Raw genomic sequence first — 11,132 nt, 5'->3', positions numbered from 1 at the left:
GGAAACAATGAATAATTATGGAAATGATCATCTCAAATGGTGAATATTTGGTGTTTTTCATCATAGAAAAACTTCATAAACTCGCATATGACTTCAGCAACCTGGTATAGACTGAGTCTTGAAGGTTTTTCTTCTTCATCCCACGGGTTTACCAGTGGCTGAGGTGGGAAAAACAGAGCTGACCTGCTGTCAGGAATCAGGAATGAGAGCAGAGTTGAAGCTGCCATGCAGTCAGGCTGTTGTAAAGGCAGACGGTTTTAGGGTTCATATGTGACAGCAGCAACTCAGGCGGCATTTTATAAACCACAACTGTCAAATTCTATTGACTAGTTTTCCTCTTCCACAAACCCACAGAGTGATGCTCCTGTCACACCAAACAGAGACAGAATCTATTGCTATAAGATAATTTTATTAAACCAAATTGAGAATTATTCTTTGTATTTTTTTTCAAAGATTGGACCTCTGAAGGAATGGTATTTTTTACAGGTTTGGTTCTACTAGTATTTGTCAGAATACCCATTCTTGATCAAATACATTCTTTACAGGAGTGTGTATCTTTCCTCCCCTCACACGATTTGATACGCATCTCGATACATAAAGGATTCAGACAACTTTATGGCAATACCATACAGTCTGATTCTTTCACAAAAATGCTAAAATCTAGATATTTCTTATTCATATGGTATTTAAAGCTATAAATAATAATGTATGGAATTTGACAGATAAATGTTTTCAAGTATTTTTGTATTGTTTGTTTCAAACACAAAATGAAAATAAAATAAGAATTTAAAAGTTCAGAAATACAAAATAAGCATAAGAATCTAAAAATACAAATATAAGAATTGAAAAATACAAATATACAAGTAATTTACTTGGAAGAAGCAAGCTTATGATTGGACATCTTTTTGTTTGCATCACATGTACATAAAAAGACAAAAACGGTAGAAAACAAAAAAGAAAGAGAAACTGTAGGTTTCTAGAAATCGATTATATAACTATTGATTTACATCTCGACTTTTAACCAACATTATCTTGTTCATACCTGTGGTTTTCAAATGATACTGCAGTTACTCGATCAATTTTTGATCTATTTTTTACATCTCTAACCAATGCTGCTGTTCCTGATTTATTTTTTGATATGTTTCTAACATATTTTATAATCCTACTTTTTTATCTTCTTCATCCAAAACTTTTTTTTATTAATTTTTTTTCTCAAGTTATTCAAGTAATAAACTGGCCAATCAGATCCCTCAATAAAAGTAGGTGGAGCCTGCTGGACCCCACTTTGTGTGGGTGTGGCCTTCCAACAATCTATTCCTGATTCGCAAGAGTGGTTTTCATAGGAATAGGGACCAATCGATCAATTAACAGATGCTCTGTAATTTGTTACATTAAAAAATATTCGTTTTTATCGCATTACATTTTTAAGTTGAGTTAACCATCAACTCAAATTTTTAATTTGATGAAAACTAATACATTTAGATATAACAAATTACAGAACTTTTGTTAATTGATCCAGTGTTTCACTTTTTGCAGTGCATACCATTGGATTTAAAATACTAAAACTTTAAAAAGTTGAGCACATGAAGGAGGGAAGACTTCTATTGAAAGCAGCAATATTATATAAATTATCCGTTTTAAATTATTTAAAAATTTTGAATTTGAAAAGCAGCATTATATGTATGTAAAAGTATGTATTTTGTCCACTCTTGTTTACTTAAATTAGAGTTAGAACTGATCTGAACGCCTTCTTGTTGATAATATTTAAAGAAAAATGTAATTTTTCCCACCAACTCTACAAAACAAGCCTTTTCTTTGGATGAACAAAGCAGTTCGACCTTTGATTTGCATGATTTCAAACTACAGCCTAACCTGTGAATCGTGAAGCTCACAGTAGAAACGTGAACCAACATCAAGCTTCTGTCATCTTGTTTCACTAAGCTGCTAAACGATTCCTCCTCTAACAAAACTGCTGTGACTTCTGATGATGTGTTTTTTCTTCTCACAGCGTCTCACATCTGCTCCAGTGTGCTTTTCTAATTTTATTAGCACTGCTGACGCTTTGATATTGGGTCCGGATTTTAAAAAAAGCTGTGTTTTGTTCTCCTCGTACAGATTTTTCCCAGTTCTGACAACACTCCTGTTTCTGAGAATTCAACAATCTAGCAATCCGACTGTGAACTGGGACTTTTCCATGCATGAATCAAATCCATCAGTTTATCTGCAGAGTTAAGCTTTATTTTTATGTGTTTTATAGAAGGGATGTCCATTGATGTCACACAATTTTTAATAACTATATGCTTATGAAAAAACATTAATTTCAGTGCAAAAACAATCAAACCTGTATTGAGTATTTAAAAAAGCTTAAAAGCTTAGCAACATTTTATGGATTCAGAGCAGATTAAACAGAGGAGGTCTTTCAGCAGCAGTGATGCTTTTCACTGTCTGTTGTTTCTGTTTGTGCCAGGTTTTCTGGACATTATGTCTACATTTCTCTTAATTTATAGAAGAGGGAACATTGGCTATGAAAGCAAAGTGAAGTGGGGATGCAGGGCAGAGTAATGGATTATCAATCATTCCTCTCCATATTACTGAAGGTCATCCTTTGGGACTAAATATGACTCTTGAAGGGTTTACAGAAGTCAGATTGAACAAATCATTGCTGTAGCTGATCGTTTTGAATTTTTTTTAAGACAATGACGTTGGCAGATTTTCATAAAGTTCTCTTTTTTCCCCATTTCCTCATTTGGCGACCTTTGAAGGACCAGCGACCTCTTCTGGATGCACCCCACTTTAGCCCCACAGCGTAGTCCAGCCGTCAGGAATTGTTGGTGGAGGACCCAAACGCAGGAGACCAAGCTTTGGTGACAGAAATTAAATATTTAATACATTAATTAAATACCTAAACATGACAAGAACCATGGAGAAACAAAACAGTGACAGAACAGAGCAGATCTGACCAGGAACTGAAAACCAGACACTTAAAGGGTAACCAAAACCTAAATTAACTTTTTTGGGCTGTTTACCTGTATAAATGGGGCTTTAAAAATTTTGACAATTTTTGACAATTTAAAAGAAACTTGTATACTAAAAATAGAGGTCTAAAACCGCCTGTTTGCTGCCACCTACAGGTTGAATTGAAGTATTACAGCGGAATTTCGTGATAACAGTCACCAAGACTCCCGTTCCACAGCCTCACTCCTCTGACTGGATTTTCAAATTCCGACTGTGGGTGGAGTCAGCTTCCAACTGTCCTGTTTGGTTACCCTTTAAATAGACTGAGGGTTATCAAGTGAAATGAAGACAGCTGTGAATCAGGACTGATTTGACTGAGGAACAATTCAAAACAGAACATGACCAAAACCCATAACATAACTGACAAAAACCAAACCAAAGTCCACGATCCTCACAGTACCCCTCCTCAAATGGGTGGATCCCAGATGCCCCAAAACAAAACCCTTGGCTGGAGGGGACATGGAGAAACAAAAGAAAAACAAGTCCAGTGAATAAAAGTTACGTATGTAACTACGGTTCTATGACCGCCAGAGTTCCCGGCCCCTCTGGTTCCTTGTGTTCTTGTGAGAAGTGTTTTTGCTGCCACTGCAGCAAAAATTCCCCTGCTGGGTCCAAGGTGGTTGGGTCATTCTGTCACTCTATTGCATTTCGGGTCCTCCACCACCTAGTTTGGGACACCACCAACCCCATGATACTGAAAGGGATTCAGAAAATGGATGGATGCTATTTGCCTTTTTCTAAAATAGTTTTGTGCTCTAGATTTGCCCTTCTTGTCTTCCCCTTCTTCTTGTATTTAACATAAATCTTTTTTGTGCCATTTACAATCCATAATTTAAAACCAGTTATTGTACGGCAGAATGAACCACAAACATCGAACTGTTAATTTTTCTTGCCTGACGTCTATAGAGATCTATTAACGGCAGTTGTAATTTATTATTAGCAGCTCCGATTCTTATGAATTAACTCTTTGTTTAAATTTGCAGCTTCCAGAACATGTGAACGTTGTGCTCCACTGTCATTTGGAATAAACAGCAGAATATTTTGGGGATCAGTCCATGACTGTGGGCTTTGATCCCAGTAGAATTAATCCTGCTGCAATTAAAATGTCGTTAGACAGATGGCTGTTCTTGTCTGGAGAAAAATGCAGTCTGTGTTTGGATGGATGGGTGACACTTTTCCAGCAAAAGGACATCTGAAACCGAAACAACTGATTGTTAAAATAGAAAATACTTGAGCATAAACAGTATTATTTGGACTGATCTGTATGTTCAGCATAAACCATTTGCTGGTATTTCTGCTGGCAGCGCAATACCCCATTAGTGTGTTGCCTTTACTGTACTATAGGAATCCATTTAATCTCACAGATTTCACTGTAAACTGAATTGAATCTCTGGCAAGTTAATTGCTATAGAGACGGTAGATAATTATTGAAATCCACCTCCTGGACTAAACCTCTAATGACAAAGGATAATGAGCTCTTTCACCTTGGCCCACAAATTAACTTCATTTAAAACCAGTTAATGCTCCAAATCTGAATTAATTTACTCTTGGATGATGATAACAGGCTTTATTGCTGCCACGACCACTTTAATATTTGTTCTCTCTCAATTGGGATTAAAGAGATCATGGGATTTATTGCTGGTCTGCTGCGTTGAAAGTAAAGGTCCATCCTTTACAATTAATTGTTTCTAAAGTCCGTGTGTGCAGAGTTATATTCAGTTAACCCAGAAAAATGCAGTCTCTTTATTGTGATTTAGGAAGCTCCTGCAGAGCATTACAGATAAATGCATGAAACTCTGATCACCAAAGGTCCTTACAGCCTGTAATAAGTCAAAGCATCTGATCCAGGTGAGCAACGGTGGCTGGGGCAAAAATATTCCTAAAACAAATATTACATTTCCCATTGGGGTTGTCCTTCTTTGTTGACCTTCTTTGGCGTTGATGATTGCTGCAAATTCACATGATTGTCTAGGGAGAGACTTAATCTTTGGACTGAAGCATTTTATGGTTAAATTGATGAATAATGACAAAAAAGCAACACAAATCTGTATTAATTAGAATATGAAACTTGTACAAATGTTTTATAGACAACATTGACTGTAAATGAGATCTGGACCAAGTGAATGTGACATCACCCATAAAAAAATGGCGTACTTCTGGCTTATTTTATTTTTTGACAATACAGATGTTGTCTTGCTGAAACCAGAAATTGTCGATGACTTGGTCCGAATCATCGTTTCTATGACAACTCTAGTCAGTCAGATTTTCAACATATAAAATATCCTTACAAAAAATTGGATTAGCAAGAAAATGTTAGAAAAAAGGCATCAGAGCAAGAATGTTTATTCTAAGAAATCGTTATTTATTTCTCAATAGAAGTCTATGGGATTTTGGCTTCTTTGATCCAGTAGGTAATTCCTGTCTGAAAAGCGAAAAGGAAGGGGCCATTTAATCCAGTTCTCATAAATAGTCAATGATCCCTATCTGAAATAACACCTCTTCAGGTGTCCTAAACGTTTTCCAACCAACCTCTTTGAAGGTCCTTATAGGCTAAGCACACCTGATCCAGGTAGTCAACAAGAGATGAGTTAGGATTTTAGGAAAACCAGCAGGGGGCCGGCACTCAAGGTCTGGCTATAGACACCCCTGTGTTAGGGCATCTGGAATCTGCCCTTTTCGGGAGGGTAAATGTGTACATTCTGCCTTTTAGTCACATGTCATGGTAAATGGTGTTTACTTGTATAGCGCTTTCTACCTTCCTTCGAAGGCCCAAAGCCCTTCACAGTCCCAGACCCATTCACACACACATTCATACACTGGTGGTGGCTCCGCTGCCGAACACTGGCTCCAACCTCCCACCAGAGGCAATTCGGGGTTAGGTGTCTTGCCCAAGGACACTTCGACACATGAGCGGGCAAGGCGGGAATTGAACCCGCAATCTTCCGATCAGGAGACGACCGCCCTACTGCTGCACCACGGCCGCCCCAATCTTGTAATGTTCTGCTTCCTGTTGTGAGTCTCATCAGGGTCAAGTTTCTAAAGCCTTGTTTCCACTGAGCGGTCTGGTACGGTCTAGTCTGGTAAGGAATGGTACGGTCCAGTTAATTCTAGTGAGCATTTCCACTCAGTTAAGCCTCGCGTCCACTGAGCGGTTTGTTTTCACAAGAGACTGCTAGCGTGTCATTGCGTCATTGTAAAACAACGACTAGAAAAGCAACAACAACGGACGTCATCCGGCAAATTTTCTTGCTTTACTTCTGGTACATCGAGTATAACAGGAGTTTAATGTTGTTTGAAAGAAGATATTAAGAGAAATACCGCCGCAAAGAGGAAAACGGAATCGCTAGCTTAGTGCTATATTGGTGCTTTCTAATGTCGTCATCACTTTCAGCCGAACATCAACTGTCCCATTTTGTTTTTCTATGGACCTACAACGGATGGAGACCCTCAAGAGATACAGTTTGGTATAGTTAATGGGTTCATTTTACACTGGGAACGCTCAAAATACTGGACCGTACTGTACCACTCAATGAAAACGAGGCTCAAGTATCCACAGCTGTTCCTTATGTTAATGATCACAAGTATATTTCAGTGTCTGAATTTCAGTTCATGCTTGTCCAATCTGTTTTGCCGCCCTTTTGTCGCTTTGTTTATGATTTTGTCGTTTTCACCACCAATTCCCGAGAGAGTACAAACACCATCCCATTTATTAAAAATAACTGCTAGAAAAAAAGTGTTTTTGTCAGTATTATTGGAAAAGTATCAATAAAAACCTGAGGTTTCCACACAATGAACAAGACTCGAAAGGATTGATGACGCCATAAAAAGTACAGTAAATAATTTGAAAACAACTGTATGTGTACAAAGTCTATATTTCACATCTTGAAATGGATAAATAGCCCTTCAGCATCCTCAGTGGTGTCGAGTTTTCTGCTGAGAGCCATCACTCCTCATCTGAGCAGCTGCTGGAAGTCCTCGGTCCAAAAACAGACTGTTAGCAAAACCCGTCTCATCACCGGGGTGTAAAAATAGATTTCAATTTAATCAGAAGACTATTGCAAGCAAATCACTTTCCCTTGAAGTGCGATGCCACTTTAGGGACCAAAAGAGGCAGGGAACTGGGTAATATTCGTTTCTGCAACTTTTTTTTCTCTGTTTCCTTTGCATGCTGGCAGCAAACCAGTACAACTATGAACTGCATTGATTTCCAGTAATCCATGAAATAATTTCTGATATGTTTAGACAACTTGGATTTGGTGCAGAAAACCTCAAGTTGGGTCTCTGATGGAGTTAATTTAAATCTGTGTGGGTTGTGCTGGTGGAGAAAATCCATCTGAAATGTTCATTAATTCTGTTACTTCTTTGTTTTTGACTGAACTTGAGAAAATGCAGTTTGAAAAGTTATGTAGAAGTTACAATTAGCACCTGTTTAAACTGTCAAAGAGACTGATTGCATTTTTGATGAACAACATAAATCATTTAAAAACTATTTAGATTATTAAAACCGTAGTCATGTGCACTAGTGCAAGGGATTGGCGCTGCAGGTTTTTGAGTTTTTCACACTCCTAATGAGTTCTAGAGAAGAGCGGCAGCATCTTAAAGCGAGCGCAAGTGTGTTTTGCAGTTCCTTGTACCGCCACCTCAGGGGCAGAGGCGGACTTAACAGTTTGGGGGCCAACCATGAGACAGATCCTGAAATTGAACAGGAAATACAAAAATTACATAAATCTTGAGGATAAAAATGATTAGAATCAAGCATATAAATGGCATTAATGGAACATATTAGTGGACACACATTTATTTTATTATTAGTAGACTAAGCATCTTATGATGGCAGGGGAGGACGATGAGAGGTGAGGCACTGCCTCAACTGCCTTTCCTGACCACACGTCCCTGGTTGGAGCCTACGTTTCACCTACTTCCCCCTCACTTACCCTTGCATGTTGCATAAGTGTTTGCTATGACCTGTTTCCCGCAGCACGCCCATAGAAAACTTTTTTCATGAATATTTTACACTTTACGCTTATAGATTTGCCTGTTTTTCACCCACAGAAAGTCCGTATCCAGACTAAAGCCTAAAGAAATATCTAAAATTTCAATGAATGGCTTTGGTATCAAAAAGTCAGGATACTGGATCCCTAAATCCTATACCTGAACACTGCAATCCCCCCTGCACTGAACCAGAGCTTCCTCTCAATTCTTCCCCAAATAACTATCTTTGTTTTATTACACAAAGTTCTGGTAAAAAAAAATAGTTTCTAGGTGCCCCTAACTTCTTTTAGCAACGTAGCTCAACGCAACTCGATTAATTGCAGTTTGTTCTGCAGAACTTCTGCAGGAACGTCCTCCAGAGGTTTGCTATCCACCACAATAAAAGTGTGCTTTTTAGACGTTATCCTCAGGAGCCACACCATCCTTTCATGACAAATTAATAAACACACTGTGTGATCATCATTCATTAGAGCCTCGTGGTTAACATCGTTCTCTTTGGGGAGGGAGCATGTTTCTTCATGCACAACCCAATTTACAACAACATGACTCAGAAAGAGGATTAAGAAGCACAAATAAAGAGACCTGCGCACACTGTTGAGGAGAACAGCTGTGGACGTCATGGCACACAGGAAATGAGGCATGGAGCAGCAAATGGCTGGTAAATGAATGGAGGCTTTTGCTGCAGGAGGAAGCAAATACTGAAAACAATATATATAATATTAATAGCAAAGTGTCCCACTTAAAAGCCTGCTTGTTCCAAATAACTCCAGATTTTGCTTACGACTGCTTCTTTTGAAGACTGAAAGGAATTCCATAAAATGTATGACATTCCTGAAATTTGTCTATTCTGGCCTATATATCAATGCTGGGAATCTGGCCGTTGGTCCAGGTCCTCTCCTGAGAGGGAGGGTCTATTTCCAGAGTGTCTATTTATACAGCGCCCGTCTCAATGGAGAACAGAAATGAAGGGAGATTTTTCCCAGCATTAAGGCCGGGAAGGTAAAGGCATCAATGGAAAAAAAAAATTAGGATTTCTTTGCAATGACTTGATTTTGATTGGAGTTTGTGCTGCTCTGCACCAGCCAAAAATTTAAAAAAAGGAAACGTTTCAGCCTGTATTAACAGTATAAAGTCAGTATGAATAAAATATCAAGAGGAAGAATCAAATAAACACAAGAATCGTCTCTTGATGATCTTACATTCTAACCACTAAACCTGGGGCTGTTTGGATGAACACAGAGCTGGTGTCCTGGCCACATGAAATGTTTTTTAGACCAATTAAGTGTAATTGAATAATTTCCCATGGCACAGCTGACCATCGCGCACGGCAAATTAGTGTACTGCGGCACACTGGTTGAAAAACACCAATAAATGTTATTGCAGTGACAGAAAATTGTTCAAGCCACATTAAATATTTAAAGTGAATAAAAAATGTTGCTCCTCAAGGAGGATTTTTTTGCATCAGTGTCATTTAAAAGTACTTTATTTGAAAGAAATGTTTAGAAAAGCAACAAAGGATCTGATGCTTGCCAAACAGCTATTGGCAAAATAAACAATCTTTGACAGTAAAGATGAGAAACAAAGTCATTTATGTGGATCAGTTTGAAAAAGTTTGGGCATTTCTGAACCCCACAATGAGATCCTAACAATTGTGTCAAATGAATCAAAGCTTTAAGACTTTAATCATGGTGATGTTCATCTAAAGTCATAGCAACTGCCAAAAAGTACAACTGAAGCACAAAAAATCCTGCAAAAATGAAACTTTCTCAACTCTCGGATGAGGCATGGCGGTGAGGGGCAAGGTGTGAGGAGGTGGCACATATGGCAAGTCTTTCTAATTCAGAAAATAAAAATCTGTGAAAGCCTGTCCAATAATACCTAAAGTACAACTTGTTTACCTGTTAGAGCCAAAAAATGTGAACTGGTTAACTAGTAATGAACAGTGTCTATGTTGAGCAGTTTCTAATTATCTTCAGATGCTTCCTGTTTTCTATGAATGTTTTTTTTTTTTTTTGTTTGCACAGAAAGTAGAATTTATTTTATTAGTCAAGCAGAGTTCAATCGGCAGTTACAAAAATAATAAAAAATATGTATGTTTCTTTAAAAGTAAAGTTGTGCCAGATTTATAACTTTTAATATAAAGGGAAAAGCTGTAACACGGTGAAGTTAACATCGCTTTGATATGTTCTTTTGAATGCAAATTCAACCAATTTGTCGATGTTAATGCTTAAAGCTTCAACTGTTTCTCCAGTTCAGGAAGGCCACTCTGCATCCAAATTCAGTAATTAGCTAATTAAAAGATAATTACTATGGCTTAAAAGGCTGCTAAAAAACCATCTCCGAGCCCATAAAATGCTCCGAGGAGAACTCAGTAATGTAGTTGCGGTGGGTTCTGCTTCCCACTTTTATCTTGTTCAGGGTCACGGGGAAACTGGCGCCTGGAACTGCATTTCCTCTGAGTTTTTGAAGAAAACACCTTCCTCCAGAAGTTTTCTTTTTCTGCTGCACTTCTGATAGATTTTTTTTTTTTTGCCGACCTGAGCAGGTCCAGCCCCGACTCTGCAGGCCTCATCGAGGAGAAAAAGCAGCAGATGAACGCAGAAACGTACAATCTGACTTCTGCAACAGAGACGCCCAAGAGAGTGAGGCTATTTTCAGCCTGCAATTAGACAGCAGGAGCAGACAGTTAGTTAGTAGCTTGTAGCTAAATAGTAATGTTAGATAAATCTTCCTCCTGACAGCAAGTTAAGCGGGAAAATGTTTCTTTTTAGATGAGATTTTAATTGTGTAGTGGTTGACACTAAAGCCTACTATCCAGAGGGTAGTGGTTCAAATCCCAGCTGGAGCGCTTCATTTTTTGCCAGGATAATAGAGATCCCAAATGCACAAACTTAAAGATTTAGGTGCAAACAACTATAATGAAATTTGACAAAACGAATCTGTGCTGAAACAAGTGACACCAAAAGGGTTTTTAAAGCAAAATAGCTGACAATAAAACTAAAAAAATGTGGACCTGAACAGACAGAGGGGCAATTAACTGAGAGAAACAGCTGTGTGACTGGGGGTTTGGTCCAAACAAGCCAAGATATCCACCAAACCTGCAGATTATGTCTTTTTGGGGGAAA

Source organism: Oryzias melastigma, linkage group LG10 (assembly GCF_002922805.2).
Source record: "Oryzias melastigma strain HK-1 linkage group LG10, ASM292280v2, whole genome shotgun sequence".
Taxonomy (NCBI): Eukaryota; Metazoa; Chordata; class Actinopteri; order Beloniformes; family Adrianichthyidae; genus Oryzias; species Oryzias melastigma.
This window is presented reverse-complemented; position numbering follows the sequence as displayed.